General features: G+C 33.2%; 1 pseudogene; it reads right to left on the bottom strand.

Moving 5' to 3' along the window:
- Positions 1-11199, bottom strand: part of LOC140640667 (kinesin-like protein KIF2A pseudogene) — a 62302-nt pseudogene extending 51103 nt beyond the window's left edge.
- Positions 11200-14960: the final 3761 nt, after the last annotated feature.

Below are 14960 nucleotides of genomic sequence, written 5' to 3'. Positions count from 1 at the left end.
AGGCCCCTGGATCTTGACCTGGGCAAAAGGCAGATACTTAGCCTACTGAGCCATCCAGGCACCCTGGACAGTTCAGTTTTAAAAAGAAGTTGCAGAATACAATACATACTGTCTTGTAACATTATAATAAAGTTCAGTCAAAAAGAATTAACATTTTAAAAGTGAAGAGAAAGATACAAAGGTAGAGGCTAAGGGAGAAGCATATAGGAGGTATCTTCAGGTGTTATTAGTTTTTTACTTCTTAACTGAGTATATATATATATATATATTTTTTTTTTTAAAGATTTTATTTATTTATTCATCACACACACACACACACACACACACACACACACACACACACTCCATGCAGGGAGCCTGATGTGGGACTTGATCTTGGGTCTCCTGGATCAGGCCCTGGGCTGAAGACGGCACTAAACCACTGAGCCACCCGGGCTGCCCCTTAATTGAGTATATTTTGTAATTGAATTTATCCTTATGCTTCATAATGTACTCAGATATCACATTTATTCTTTTGTATGAATCGTATATAACACGAATATGGCACAAACACTCCAGTGCTTATCTACCTTAGTACCTCTTTTTCTAAAATGGGGATGTTGATTATTTGAGACCTTAACTAATTCAGAGGAATACTGATTTCAACAGGAAGTAGATGTCATTAAGTCTGTTATCTAGAAATTCAGGTTTTAGAGTCAAATACACTTGAGTTTGAATATTTAAATTTAGATTTCCTAACTGTGGGACCAGAGCGAATTACTTAAGATATTTGATCCTCATTTTTCTGATTTCTTCACTGACCTCCCAAAGATGTTATTTAAGAGTTAAGTGAATAATTTCATATAAAGCACTGAGCTTTCTGATTGGCACCTAGTAGGTACTCAGTAAGTAAACATTCTATATGACCAGTATTGCAAGCAGTGTAATTATTACCTTTAATGACCACGAGATTGGGACTTTCTACTACTAGTACAAACTAGAAGAGTGACTTACATTGAATGACTTTGAAAGGCTCACAGTTTGTGATATTTTCTAGGTGGGCAAAATGTAAAAGTAAAGCAGTTTAACAAAAATGTTAATTTATTAGCAAAGGTAGCAACATATCCTCAACTGTTATTTAATCAATGTGTGATCATTAGTTCTTCTTGACATTTTCTTTCTTTCTTTCATTTTCTTTCTACTGTTATTAACCTAACTTCTTACAACTAAAGCATTTAAAAGAGCTAGGATAAAATGAAAATTAAGTACTGTAATTAATTTGTGTTTGGTTACCAATTTTTAGAAAATAATATTACATCTTATAAATTGAATGCAATATACATTATTTAACGTCCAGTTAAATACTTAAACAATTTTCATTAAATTGTCCATCAGCATTCTCCGCTTGCATTTTCTTTGTTATTTGAATTTTATACCAACAATATACTTACTTGCAAGATTGTTTTTATGGATCTTTATACTTGAAAATATTCAATATCCTATATTATGCTAATTGCATTATGTAATTAAAAAGTAGACTTACTTTTTGTTCCTACTTCCTTTTTAAAACAAATTTATTAACGTATAAGGCATAGCCTACATATTATACAATTCACCCATTTTAAGTGGAAAAATCAATAGCTTTTTAATAAATTTAAAGACCTAAGCTACCATCATTACAATACAGTTTTAAAACCTATCAACCCAAAATATCCCTTATGACCTTTTGCAATCAGTGCTCATTCCTATCTTCAGTACTGGCAACCATTAATCTACTTTTCTTTATAGGTTTTCTTACAGATTTACTTTTCTTAGACATTTCCAATAAAACAGAATCATATAATATGAAGTCTTTTGTGCCTGGGTTCTTTCACTTAGCATAATGCCTTGAGGCTTATTCTTATAGCAACTATCAGTAGTTTCTTCCTTTCTATTGTTGAAGAATATATCATTATTTGAATATTTTATATTTTATTTTTTTAATTCTCCAGGTGATAGGCATTTGGACTGTTTCCAGTTTGGCACTATTAAAAATAATGCTACTACAAACATTTGCTCACAAGTTTTTGTCAGGATATAAGTTTTATCCTTTAGGGTAGATACCCAGAAGTAGAATTGTCAGGTCATGAGTTAAATTGATAATTATATAAGAAAGAATACACAATTGTGCTGTTTTGCATTACTACCATCAATGTAATAATTATTGAAAGAGTCTAATTAAATTTTTTTTCAATCCAGTTGATTCTCCTCCATCTTTTCAATCTTGTGAATAACAAAAAATAGTAACAATAACATTCCTCCCTTATCCCATTATTTTGTATTACATTTGGAAACCCTGAAGGTTTCCTTTTTACTTCAAATACTAATTTTAGTGGCCTACAGTTTTCTTGGTTTTTTTTTATATAAGTGTTAACCCACTAGGATGTACACTCCATGTAGAACAGGTCACATGTCTGTTTGATCACTATGGTACACTTAGGCCAAAGTCTGGCACAAAGGCACTCAAGAGAGTTATTGAACATACATAAGAAAAACTCATTTGTTTAAGTGTGTTATTCTTCTCTTGTATCATGTCAGTCTTAGAATTTACCTATAGGGTATATTTCCTATGCACTCCTCAGTTAAATGCAAGGTTTAGGTAGTGAGAGATGAACTTAGCTATGGACCACTAAAGGTCAGATTTTACCATCATTTGACAAAATATGTCAAATAGCACAGGTTGTCTCTTCCCTATCAATGTTCATTCTGATTATCACCTTCTTGAAAAGTGCTGGCAAACTATTTTATTCATTTTTATAATAATATGCCTTTGAATGTGTGCTTTTTCATATAATAGTACATTTTCCCTATTTTACTGAGGCATTATATCATGTATTATCTATTTACAGCCAGTTTTAAATATATCCCTCCATTTTTGTGTATCACTAGGTATCTAAAAATTTCCTTGGCTATAGCAATCACTTCATTTAGCAGGAGAAAATAAAAGGAAGCATCATTCTATCCTTTGCTTCATTTTATCCTTTGCTTCATTTTTAGAAAATATTTTATTTATTTATTCATGAGAGACATAGAGACAGAGGCAGAGACATAGGCAGAGAGAGAAGCAGGCCCCATGCAGGGAGCCCAATGTGGGACTCAATCTCAGGACTCCAGGATCACACGGTGGGCTGAAGGCAGATGCGCTGAACCGCTAAGCTACCCAGGTGTCCCATCTAAACTTTACTTCAATAGAAGTTTTATGTACTAAACTTAGAAAAACCTAATTAAGGCATTGATAAATAAAATTTCTACCTGAACAAAGAATTTATTAATAGCATATGAAGATTGCTAGGTTACAGAGTTAGATTTCTGCTTCTTAGGTGATTGTTTTTGCTGTGCCTATACTGCCCCTCGATATAATGGCAGCTTTACTGTAGAAAAATTCAGAGACTTTTTCATGCTTCGGTGCTCGATAAGTATTAGGATATAAAATGGCCCTTTGAAACTTTGAAGCATTACATTTTAAAAGCCATCATGTTGTATAATATATTAAGAGGAATAAAATTATCCATGAAGGGGAAATGTTAAATTAGGGAACAATATCACAGATTATCCATAAATTTGGATATGCTTTACTCAGGATAAAATATATCTCTTTTTTTGTCCACATTCTGCAATATCCAAGACATGATTAAGAGTGGTACATGTATTCTGACCACATTCTGATTTTACCTGAACAACAGTATATTTTGACATCTTTTGTTATACAACAATGGTTATACTTTAGGACTAAATAAACATTTTAAACAATGCCAAAATATCAATAAAGTTTTAAAGCAAAGCCTTTTATTAATTGGCTAAATAAATTGGAGGCAAATGGAAATTTTATATGTACTTATGGTAAACATAGAGTGTGCCACATATACTTTGCACTTAAACATATGCAATAAGCCTAAATCACACTGTGAGCCCACTTAATACATGTTTTGTACTTTTTTGTTTTGTACTTTTTAGAAACGAAGTATATCAGTGGGGATGTGCATGGGGGCTATAATGTATCTACTGTACATTTGTTGCCTTAGAGGATCAGCCATTTTATTTGAGAGGGTAAGGAAGCAACAGAGAGAAGAACCTACTTCAATGTCCATATCTTCAGTCCTGCCCCAGATGATAAGTATTCATCCTGCCCGTGTTTAACTCAGGTGTGAAAAACTAACGTGCTTTAATGAAATATGAGAAGTGATACGTGTCACTTCTTGTTAGAAATTTTAAGAAACATAATCTGATTGACTATTACTCCTTTGCTCTCTTCTTAGAAAACTATATCCTGCGGCCCCAAACTATTTCACCATTCTGGACAATGGGTAGCAGACACACAGTGTGGGAAAGGGACATACTTCTGGTTTTGAAGACCACTGAGATTTTATTTTTCTTATTTGTTAAAAGATTTATGTATTTGAGAAAGAGGAGAGAGAATATGAGCAGGGGGAGGGGCAGAGAGGGAAAGAGAGGAAGAAAGAATCTTAAGTAGACTCCATACTGAGTGTGAAGCCCATGAGCAGCTTGATCTCATGACCTGACCTGAAAATGCTAAACCTACTGAGGCACCCAGGTGCCCCAATGAGAAAACCACTAAGATTTTATAATTCTTACTGCAAAACAACTAGAGACATCCAAACAAATGCAATTAATGTGAAATATATAAATAATCATTATCAGTACTTTATGTTTTATAACTTTTTTAAATGTCAAAAGAAACATGTTTATAGCAATAGATTAAAGCAACATAGATAAGCCTATGTTTTACCCTAAGATAAATGTGATTATTTCTTTTCTTTATCCCCAATTTACTCAAAAGCAAACTCAGAATTCATCTTTCCAAATAGATGATATATAAATACAACTATGTGCATATACACAGGGTATTTATTTACCCAACATTATACCATATTCTTTATGTTGAGCTTTTCCCTATTTCTGTGTTTAAAGGTATATATATGATTTATGAAATATTCACAGGTCTCACCTTTGGGTCTTCCTATCAAGAACATAAGCACATTTCTATGAAATGTGAATTCATATTTATCTGGGCAATCATGTATACATAGATTCATATTTAAATATATTGGAATACATGCAGACTTTCCGATAAAATTGCACATATTTTGCAATCTCCAAAGATCAGAATGTCATCATATATTTAATAAAATGACAGAATAATTTTCTTATAGGGGAGCCCGTGTGGCTCAGTTGGTTGATCGAAACTTTTGGTTTCGGCTCAGGTTAGGATCTCGAGGTCATGAGGTTGAGCCCTGTGTTGGACTCTGCACCCAGCTCAGAGTCTGTTTGTCTCTCTCCCTCTGCTCCTCCTCCTACTTGCCCCCTCCTCTCTTTTTTCCCTAAAATAAATAAATAAAATATTTTAAAGAAAGAATGATTTTCTTTTTTTTAATTTTTATTTATTTATGAGAGAGAGAGAGAGAGAGAGAGAGAGAGAGAGACAAGGCAGAGGGAGAAGCAGGCTCCATGCACTGGGAGCCCAACGTGGGATTGGGTTCCGGGTCTCCAGGATCGCGCCCTGAGCCAAAGGCAGGCACTAAACCACTGCACCACCCAGGGATCCCTTTTTAATTTTTTTTTTTATTTTTATTGAAAGAATGATTTTCTTATCATCTTTGGGTGGCATTTTCTTCTTAAATTATAATTTTATTCCTTCTATAAAATTATGAGTAAGAACTACAGAGAATATGAAGCATGTACTCTTCCCTACCATTGTTTAGCAAAAAGTATACAAAAGTGTTGAAATTTGAAATAAGTTGCATTTCAAAAGAAAAATAAAGGATGGAGTAGAAAGCAAAAGATAATTTTTATACTGACTAAAAATTATACCCTTTTACAGAAAACATTTCAGTTGAAACTGTCACATAGAGAAAAATTCACCAGCAATGCAAAGCAGAGAGATCTAGATTAAAAATAACTTCTATTCATTTATCTTAGAGAAAGTGAGAGTGTTAAAAGAATGGGATGAGTTATTGAGAGCACCAATTAAAAAGCTCAAGTCAAATCCAGAAACTGGATTACAATGGCTTGGCATGGAAGATAAAGGAAAGCCTTTAAAAACAAACAGGAATATAATAATAAAGATGAAATTCTAAAATTACATGAATCAAACACTTTAAAAACATGATATATTAAGCAATATTACAGCTTGTTTGCAATCAGAATGTACAAATGCCCACAATTAATAAAACTATTAAGACTATTTAAAGGCTGATCTTTAAGTCACTCCAGAAACAAACTCACAACTGAAAAGGGAAGGCCTTATTATTTAGAAGATGAATCCAAATGCATATTTACTTAATTCCCATTAACTTTGTTTTGAAGCAAAATCATTTTTTTCATTTTAGCAGTAAAATGATCATTAGAAGGATAGAAACATATTTATTCCTGTATTTGAGGGATGCCATTATTCATTTGTAAAAGCTCAAAAATAATGTCCAAAGGAGAGATAACAACTGAACTGCATGTTTATTTTCCTGTCAGCAAATATTGATATTAATTTTGTGGGATCTTCTAGAATTACTCTAAATGATGACAATTCTGGCTTAGAAATTTCAAATCACAGCAACAGACATATGTAAATTAGTTGATAAACTACCTGCCATATACATATTACATAGACAGTAAATGAGAGGTATTTTTTACAACTACTTAAATTATCAAACACTTTAGAGTCACGCACAGGTATAAATAAGAAAGAACACTGGAAAAGGAAGAGCAAGTAACTCTTTGTGGGGTTTTCAGTTAAACAAGTTTGCTTTCACTACCTCTATAATAAACTCACTAGTTCAAAGCACTGCCCCATCATCACCACCCTAGGTGTCTATCTTTGGCTGAGGAGTAATAGGATTTCAAGAACACTCAAGGAACTAACATTGTAGTTGCAGGCTTCATCCTAAGACGGCCAAGATACCATCACAGCATCATAAAAAAATTGGTGGCTCCAAAAAATGAATATACTTGAGTATGGCAGTACAGAAGACACTGAAGTTGAAGACGATAGTGATTAGGAAGGCTCTAGACATACGTGGGAAACTCAGAGCCTCTGCTGGATCAAAGAAATCAAAGAAGTATCTCAGATGCAGAAGCTTCTAGGATCTAATTAGTACATTCTACAGCAATGGAAAAGATATGTCATCTACTTCATCTTTTCACTGCCAAATCCTCAGTTCCCTTCTATCTATGCTGCTTGATAGAATTCACACAGAACACAAGTCCTTTGGGTCCTCATTGAAGTGCTCCCATTTCCACTTCTTGGCCAGTGGTGTGGCTCTTTTAGAATCATCAGCTTGTCATGACAAATATCTTTCCTCTAAGTCCAATACAAGTTCTGAGATTGAAGATAGATAGTTCTGAGAATTCTAAGATAGACTAGATTCCAAATGGGCTCTGTCTAGAAATAAGCAAAGCTTCTAAAAGAAATTATTGTCTTACCTACAAGATATGAGAAAAGTTTCTCCAATTTGCCAAACATGCTCCATACTTTTTTCTCTGGTGTGCTTCTTCATTCTTGTCTTTGGATAGCCCTTTTCCAAAATAAGCATGATTAAATTCCCAGTTAACCTTCAATATTGTGTTTATCCTGATTTCAACAATGAGTTGCTCTTTTTAAAATTTTGTACTTTCTTTCCTAAGTCTGATATTGCTTCACTCTATCAAGTTTTATTTTGATTATTGTGGATTCTGTGTGCATCGAATCAACTCTGAAATTTTTATGGAAAATCTATCTCATAACTTTACATTTCTTTTCCATATAATTCTTTAGTGCTAGAAAATCACATGGTGACAGAGTAACTATTCAGTAAACATCTCTTTGGGTGGTAGTGGGAGAGGGTGTGGCAACCTTACTTCTAATAAAATAGATGTTTCTGATTAACTTAGTGTACCTTCTGTCTTAGGTAGTTAGCTCTGTAATTCTGTTCCAGGCTTGAATCCTACTCTGGCTACTTTAACTCTGGCCTTTGTCACATGATATGAGCCATCTTCTCAGACTCCAGCCTGACCTTGAGTAACACCTAAACCAGCTGTCTACACGGCTTGTATCTGGCCTGCCTTTGATCGACCCCCAGCTACTTACATGTCATGCCTTACAATATCTCCTTTCTACACCTGTCATCCTCTCTGGCTGTGCCAAGAATTTGCAGCATGATTTTCCCACCAGTTTCCAAAATGTGTGATAAGTTATGACCTGATATATTAATCCACTTTTCTTTTGATTAAATTGCCTCAGCTCATTTAATGTTCTTCATAGTTCACAATTTCTAATTGTGAACAGAATTTCCAATTATTTTTCTTTTTTCCTAAAAGATCTGGTATAGTGACGGCTTTGTGTGATCCAACTTGTCAACTTAAAATTAAGTGAGATCAGAGATCATATGGTGTTCAGCAACTAGAATGCTTCATTTAACATTCTTATATTTTATATTTTCCAAATCATTAATCTGGCTTAAAATTAGGTTCCTGATTCTTCCCACCTGCCTCATACAGCCTTCAGTATCCAATCACACTCTACCAAATATATATAGCAGTTGCTCTGTTAGGGTTTATGGAATTGACTGAATTGATATATTTATCTTTTTGTAGAACTATACACAGTAATGATGAAGAGTTCATGCTCTGCTTATAAACTATGTGGTGTGATCCCTTACCAGCAATTTATTTTTTGTAACTTTATTTTTTTATATGAGTGTAGTTGACTCATAGTGCTACATTAGTTTCTGGTCTACACCATGCAATATAGTGCTTCAACATCACTATATGTTATGCTATTCTCACCACAAGTCTATCTGTCACCATCCAGGACTATTACAATATTATCGACTATTCCCTATACTGTATATTTCATCTCTGTGACTTGTTCATTTCATAACCAGAAGCCTGTATCTCTCACTCCCCTTCACCTATTTGGCCCAACCTGCCAGCCTCCTCTTTCTTCTGGTAACCATCAGTTTGTTCTCTGAACTTGTATAAGCCTGCTTCTGCTTTTTGTTTGTTTATTCATTTGCTTTGTTTTTTTAGATTCCAGAAGTAAATGAAATCATATAGTATTTGCCATCCCACTCTTACTTAAACTCTGTACGCTAGTTTATCAACTGAAAACTGGGCATAAAACTAATAATACCATCTGCCACAAGGAGTTGTTGTATGTATTAGAATGAATTTTTATTCACATTTGCTGGAGAGGGAGGAGGTCAATGTTGTATGTAGAGAGACTAGTTAGTGTAGATTACTATTATCTAGACTAGATAAGTATTGATTGTATGTGTAAAAATTAATGGTAGATGTGAGAAGCAGGTGAACACAGGACATAATTTGAAGGTAGAGCCAACAGGATTTTCTGAGGGAGCAGATGAGGGGATGTGATAAAAAGATAAGGATGAGAATGATACTAAGTTTTTGGCCTGAACATTTGGAGTACAGTGTTTTCATTTATCAAGATAAAGAAGACTGTGACAGTTTAGATAAAAGAGGGAAAAGGGATGTGCTGGCAAATAATAGGACTTTAGTGTTAATATGTTAAGTTTGAGATATATTTTGGCCAATAATCTGGTTACCTAACAGTATGGTAACATCTCCAGGACAACAAAAATTTCAATAAACCCTGAAGAAAGGCATTGTTAAATTCATACTTTCTGTTTAATGTTTATCAATGAGCTTCAGAGAGATGTCCTAAGAAGAATGATGTTCAAGTTCAAATCCAGAGTTTCAATGAAGTCTAGAATATTAACTTTTTGCCTCTTTGACTATAATATCTTGATGTTTAGTAATTTAGTAATTGTGAGAAACATCACATGGCCTTACCCAATTGTTATGAAATATTTTTCTTCAATTCCACATACTTGCGGTTCCTATCAAATTGATCTCATGTTTATTACAACCAATATATAATTTTCATGATTTACATTTTCCATTTAAATCCGTGTTTATGAAGTATATTAGCCTGTGGTTCTCTTTTTTAATGGAGTCTATTTGGTTTTTGTATCAGGGTAATGCTGGCCTCAGAATGAATTTGGAAGTTTCCTTCTTTTTCTATTTTTTGGAATAATTTGAAATGAATAGGTATTAATTCCTCTTTAAATGTTTGGTAGAAGTTGCCTGTTTAGGCATCTGGGCCAGGACTTCTGTTTTTTGGCAGTTTTTTGGTTACTGGTTCAATTTCTTTGCTGGTTATCAGTCTGCTCAAGTTTTCTATTTCTTCCTTTTTCAGTTTTGGTAGTTTATATGTGTCTGGAATTTATCCATTTCTTCCAGGTTGTCCACTTCGTTGGCATATAGTTTTTCATAATATTCTCTTATAATTGTTTGTATTTCTGCGGGGTTGGTTATTTTTCATCTTTCATTTGTGATTTTTTTTTAATTTGAGTCTTTCTCTTTTCATTTTGATAAGTCTCAGGCTAGAGTTTTATAAATTTTATTATTTTTAACAAAGAACCAGCTCCTGGTTTCATTGATATTCTGTTGGGTTTTTAGATTATTTATTTCTGCTCTAATCTTTAGTATTTCCTTTCTTTTCCTGACAGTAGGCTTTGTTTGTTGTTCTTTTTCTAGCTGCTCTAGGTAAGGATAGGTTCTTTATTTGAGATTTTATTTGCCTTTATTGCTATGTATTTCCCTCTTAGGACTATTTTTGCTGCATCTGAAAGGTTTTGGGCCATTGTGTTTTTATTTTCATGTATTTTTTTTTTTTAATTTCTTCTTGGATCTTCTGGCTGACTCACTCATTGTTTAGTAGCATGTTGTTTAGCCTCTAGTACTCGTGGTCTTTCCGAATTTTTTCTTATAATTGACTTCTGTTTTCATAGCATTGTGGTCAGAAAAGGTGCATGGTATGATTCCAGTCTTTTTGTACTTGTTGAGGGCTGATTTGTGACCTAGTATGTGATCTATTCTGGAGAATGTCCCATGTGCACTTGAAAAGGTGTATTCTGTTGTTGTTTTAGGATAGGATGTTCTGAATATATCTCTTAAATCCATCTGGCCCAGTGAGTCATTTAAGGACATTGTTTCTTTGTTGATCTTCTGTTTACATGATCTATCCATTGCTGTAAGTGGGGTGTAAAAGCCCACTAAAATTATTGTATTATTTTCAATTAATTCTTAGTAGTTGTTTTATATATTTGGGTTCTCTTATTTTGGGTGCATATTTAAAATTGTTATACCTTCTTGTTCGACTGTCCCCATTATTGTGAGATAGAGCCCTTTTTTGTCTCTTGTTACAATCTCTGTTTTAAAGTCTAGTTTGTCAAGTATTGCTACTCCAGCTTTCTTTTGAAAGTACTACTCACTTTCAATCTGTAGGTGTCTTTAGGTCTAAAAGGAGTCAATTGTAGCATATAAATGGGTCCTCTTTTTTAATCCATTCTGACACCCCATGTCTTTTGAACATTAGTCCATTTACATTCAAAGTAATTATTGATAGAAATGTATTTAGTGCCTTTTTATTACTTGTTTTATCTTTGTTTCTGGAGATTTCTCTTTTCCTTTCTTGGCTTTGACACTTTTGGTATCTCTTTTGCAAAGTATTCGCTATATTTCTTGCAGGGATGGTTTAGTGGTCATGAACTCCTTCAGTTTTTGTTTGTGTAGTAAACTCTTGATGTCTCCTATTCTAAATGATAGCTTTGCTGGATAGAGTACTCTTAGCTGGAGAAGAATAGCACTTTGAATATATCATGCTACTCTCTTCTGGTTTGCCTTGGGTCCTACTTTAATATCTTATCATGTTAATATTAATTTCCAGTTTTTAATAGGCATTTGATCCCTTTAAGTAATCTTTTTTTCCTCTCATATATTTTCTGTTTAATTCTTAAAAAGGGAAAACAAAATTTTGTATTGCTTCCTGATCAAGTTAATTCTATATAGCCAATAAACTGTGTGTTTAGTTTTAAATTAATTTAAAATAAGTAGAACATAATGCATTTTCCATGCACTAAAAACATGAGTAATAAAAATCATAAAAGGACAATTTTTTTTGTATTGGAAGAAAATTTTTGGTAAGGGTTTTGCTACTTGTGATGGATTTTTTTAAAATTGAATTATCTTCTGAGGAAGTAAAATTCATATTATATAGATAGAAGTGATGGGAAGATCTTATCCTTATTTAGGTTTCATAGGCCCTAAATCTAAGTGGTAGAAAAGAACTTAAGAAAGAGAAAATGCTAATGAAGTCATAATTTTAGTAATGAGAAATCCTCAGTATCAAGTTTATAGTGACAATTTCCATCAAAATATTTATTTTGTGTTGCCTCTGACTCAATTTAAGAGCTCACTCTCCTAGATATCAACAAACATATGTACAATTCTGCAGCCTACGTCAGACACCTCAGGCAAAGTAAAGCAGAGATATTGGGGCAAATCCACTGAAGAACAATTTAAATGATTAAACAGACTGATGTGTACTCAGGTAGAAAACTTTAAAAAAATTTTAAAAAGAGTCTGGCCTGGCCAAAAATGAGAAGAAAACAGAATCATTGAACTCTAGAACTAGAAGAACTTCCTAGCTTTCTTATCCAGTTCCACCACTTGAGAGACAAGGAGATAGTCTCACCAGAGTTATGTAATCTGCCCAAAGCCAATTAGTCAGTGAAGAGTACAAGTAGATACTTAAAAATTAGGTTAATATCCATAAATAGGCATCTTGTGCAATAAACTATGTTAAGATACAGAACTAAAACTAAGAAGGAGGAGGCAGGCTTGTGGAAAAAGTCTTTCAAAAATATATTAAAGCATTAAATATTAGCTGAGTAATAGACCCAAATTTCTAAAGAATAAGCATTTTTAAATTATAAAGCTTAAACCACAAAATTGAGGGTCAGAAAAGAGGCCCATAGTAATAGATTTAACGATTCACACACAGACTCTCTCTCTCTCTCTCTCTCTCTATATATATATATATATATATATATATATATATATATCTCAAACAAACTCCTAGTGAGAACACAGACTATTTTAAAATAAAGGCATGCCTATTATTATGTAGGGTATAAAGAAATCTACCTTGATAATGTACACTTAGAAAAATTACAATGGTGATTAACTCCATTTCTACCCATCTCAGTCTTTATTTTGAAGTAGGGATGGACTACCCACCTCCCCTACCTATTTCTTCCCAGAAGAATTTAAGAATCTTACATACTTTTTTTAATCTCTATGTTCACAATTAATTGTGTAGTATATAGTATTGAGTACAGTTTAATAAATATTTTGTAATGGGAAATATGAGTCTAATGTTCAAGATAGACAGTATGACTTTTATTCACATTTGCAGGAAATTAAGGATTGTGTCAACACAGACCTGTAACTCCAGAGATGGAGGTGTATATCTTGGTCAGAGCTAGGACACAGAGATGGAAAATAGACCCAGCATATATAGCAATTTTCTGAAGAAAAGTTTAAAAAGTTGCAGAAAAGAATGTATCACTGGGGTGCTTGGGTGATTCAGGTGGTTAAGCATCTGGCTCGTGATTTTGGCTCAGGTCACAATCTCCGGGTCCTGTGAAAATTGTGCCCCAAGTCAGGCTCTCCACTGGTCATGGAGCCTGCTTGATTCTCTCAATCTCTTTTTCTCTCTCTTTCTTTCTCTCTCTCTCTCCTGTCTCCCACCCCTGTCCTCTCTCTCTCTCTGTCTCCCACTCTAAAAAAATAAATAAATAAAAATAATGTATCACTATTTCTAGAAGCTGCATCTGAATAACTGAGATACATTTTGTTACTTTATTAAAAGCAAATGATGAATATTGGCTATAAAGGGATATATTAGTTATAACCCTATGATCACTTTAAAATCTGACAGTGGCATTAGTAATAGAAAGGCAGGATTTTTATTTGCTCCCATTTTTTTACATATAGAGTTATAAGTAGACAGTGTAAGTTTGGCTCTAACCATATATGAAAAGATGGTAGCCAGGGATGTCTCTACACAAATATATGTATATATCAAATGTGTGACATATAACACATTCAGTTTTTATTTTAAATATCTTGCATCCTTCTCCTATTTTTCTCCTTCCAAATTATACATTGCTGTAGGAATGTATTATTTCTATTCAAAATATATATATTAAACAGCATAGGGGCAAACAATTTCCAAAATTTCATAAGATCAATGAGGTGATGCCAGATTTTAAGCTTTTGAAAATTAAGTGCAGATCTTTTTAGCATATTTCTATTTCCAATATCAATATGGATACAATGTTCAATCATTTCATGTTCAACTCTCAAAACTTTTCAATACAAACTCCTTATAAAGCTTTCATTTGGTAAAAATTTGAAAGTTAGACATGGTATATTATATATTACCTAATTATATTTTAATATACTACTTGGGCCTGATTTGAAAACATGCAGTATAGATGACTAGGTGTGATTTGAGATAGATTTTAAAAATGTAAGTTGTTCCTATGGTAGCTATTTTCTTCATTCTTGTCTTTGATAAACTTAAAATATTAAGTAGACCAATATGGAGGCAACTTATTAATGTGGAATTTAATAACTGAAAAACAGGAATTTAATAACTGAGTGAACTTTCTTGTTTGTTTTTTTTAATTACTTCTTAAGCAATTATAGTTAGTAAAAATGAATTCATTTGAATGAATTTATATAAATGAATTTATTTTTTCAAGAATCATTCTTGGCTGCTAGAAACATCGGGGTGCAGGTGTCCCGGCGTTTCATTGTCCAACGAAAGATGAATGGATAAAGAAGATGTGGTTTATGTATACAATGGAATATTACTCAGCTATTAGAAATGACAAATACCCACCATTTGCTTCAACGTGGATGGAACTGGAGGGTATTATGCTGAGTGAAGTAAGTCAGTCGGAGAAGGACAAACATTATATGTTCTCATTCATTTGGGGAATATAAATAATAGTGAAAGGGATAATAAGGGAAGGGAGAAGAAATGGGTGGGAAATATCAGAAAGGGAGACAGAACGTAA

This window comes from Canis lupus, chromosome 9 (assembly GCF_048164855.1).
Source record: "Canis lupus baileyi chromosome 9, mCanLup2.hap1, whole genome shotgun sequence".
NCBI lineage: Eukaryota > Metazoa > Chordata > Mammalia > Carnivora > Canidae > Canis > Canis lupus.
The sequence above is the reverse complement of the archived record's forward strand: the minus strand, read 5'-3'. Positions and strand labels throughout refer to the sequence as shown.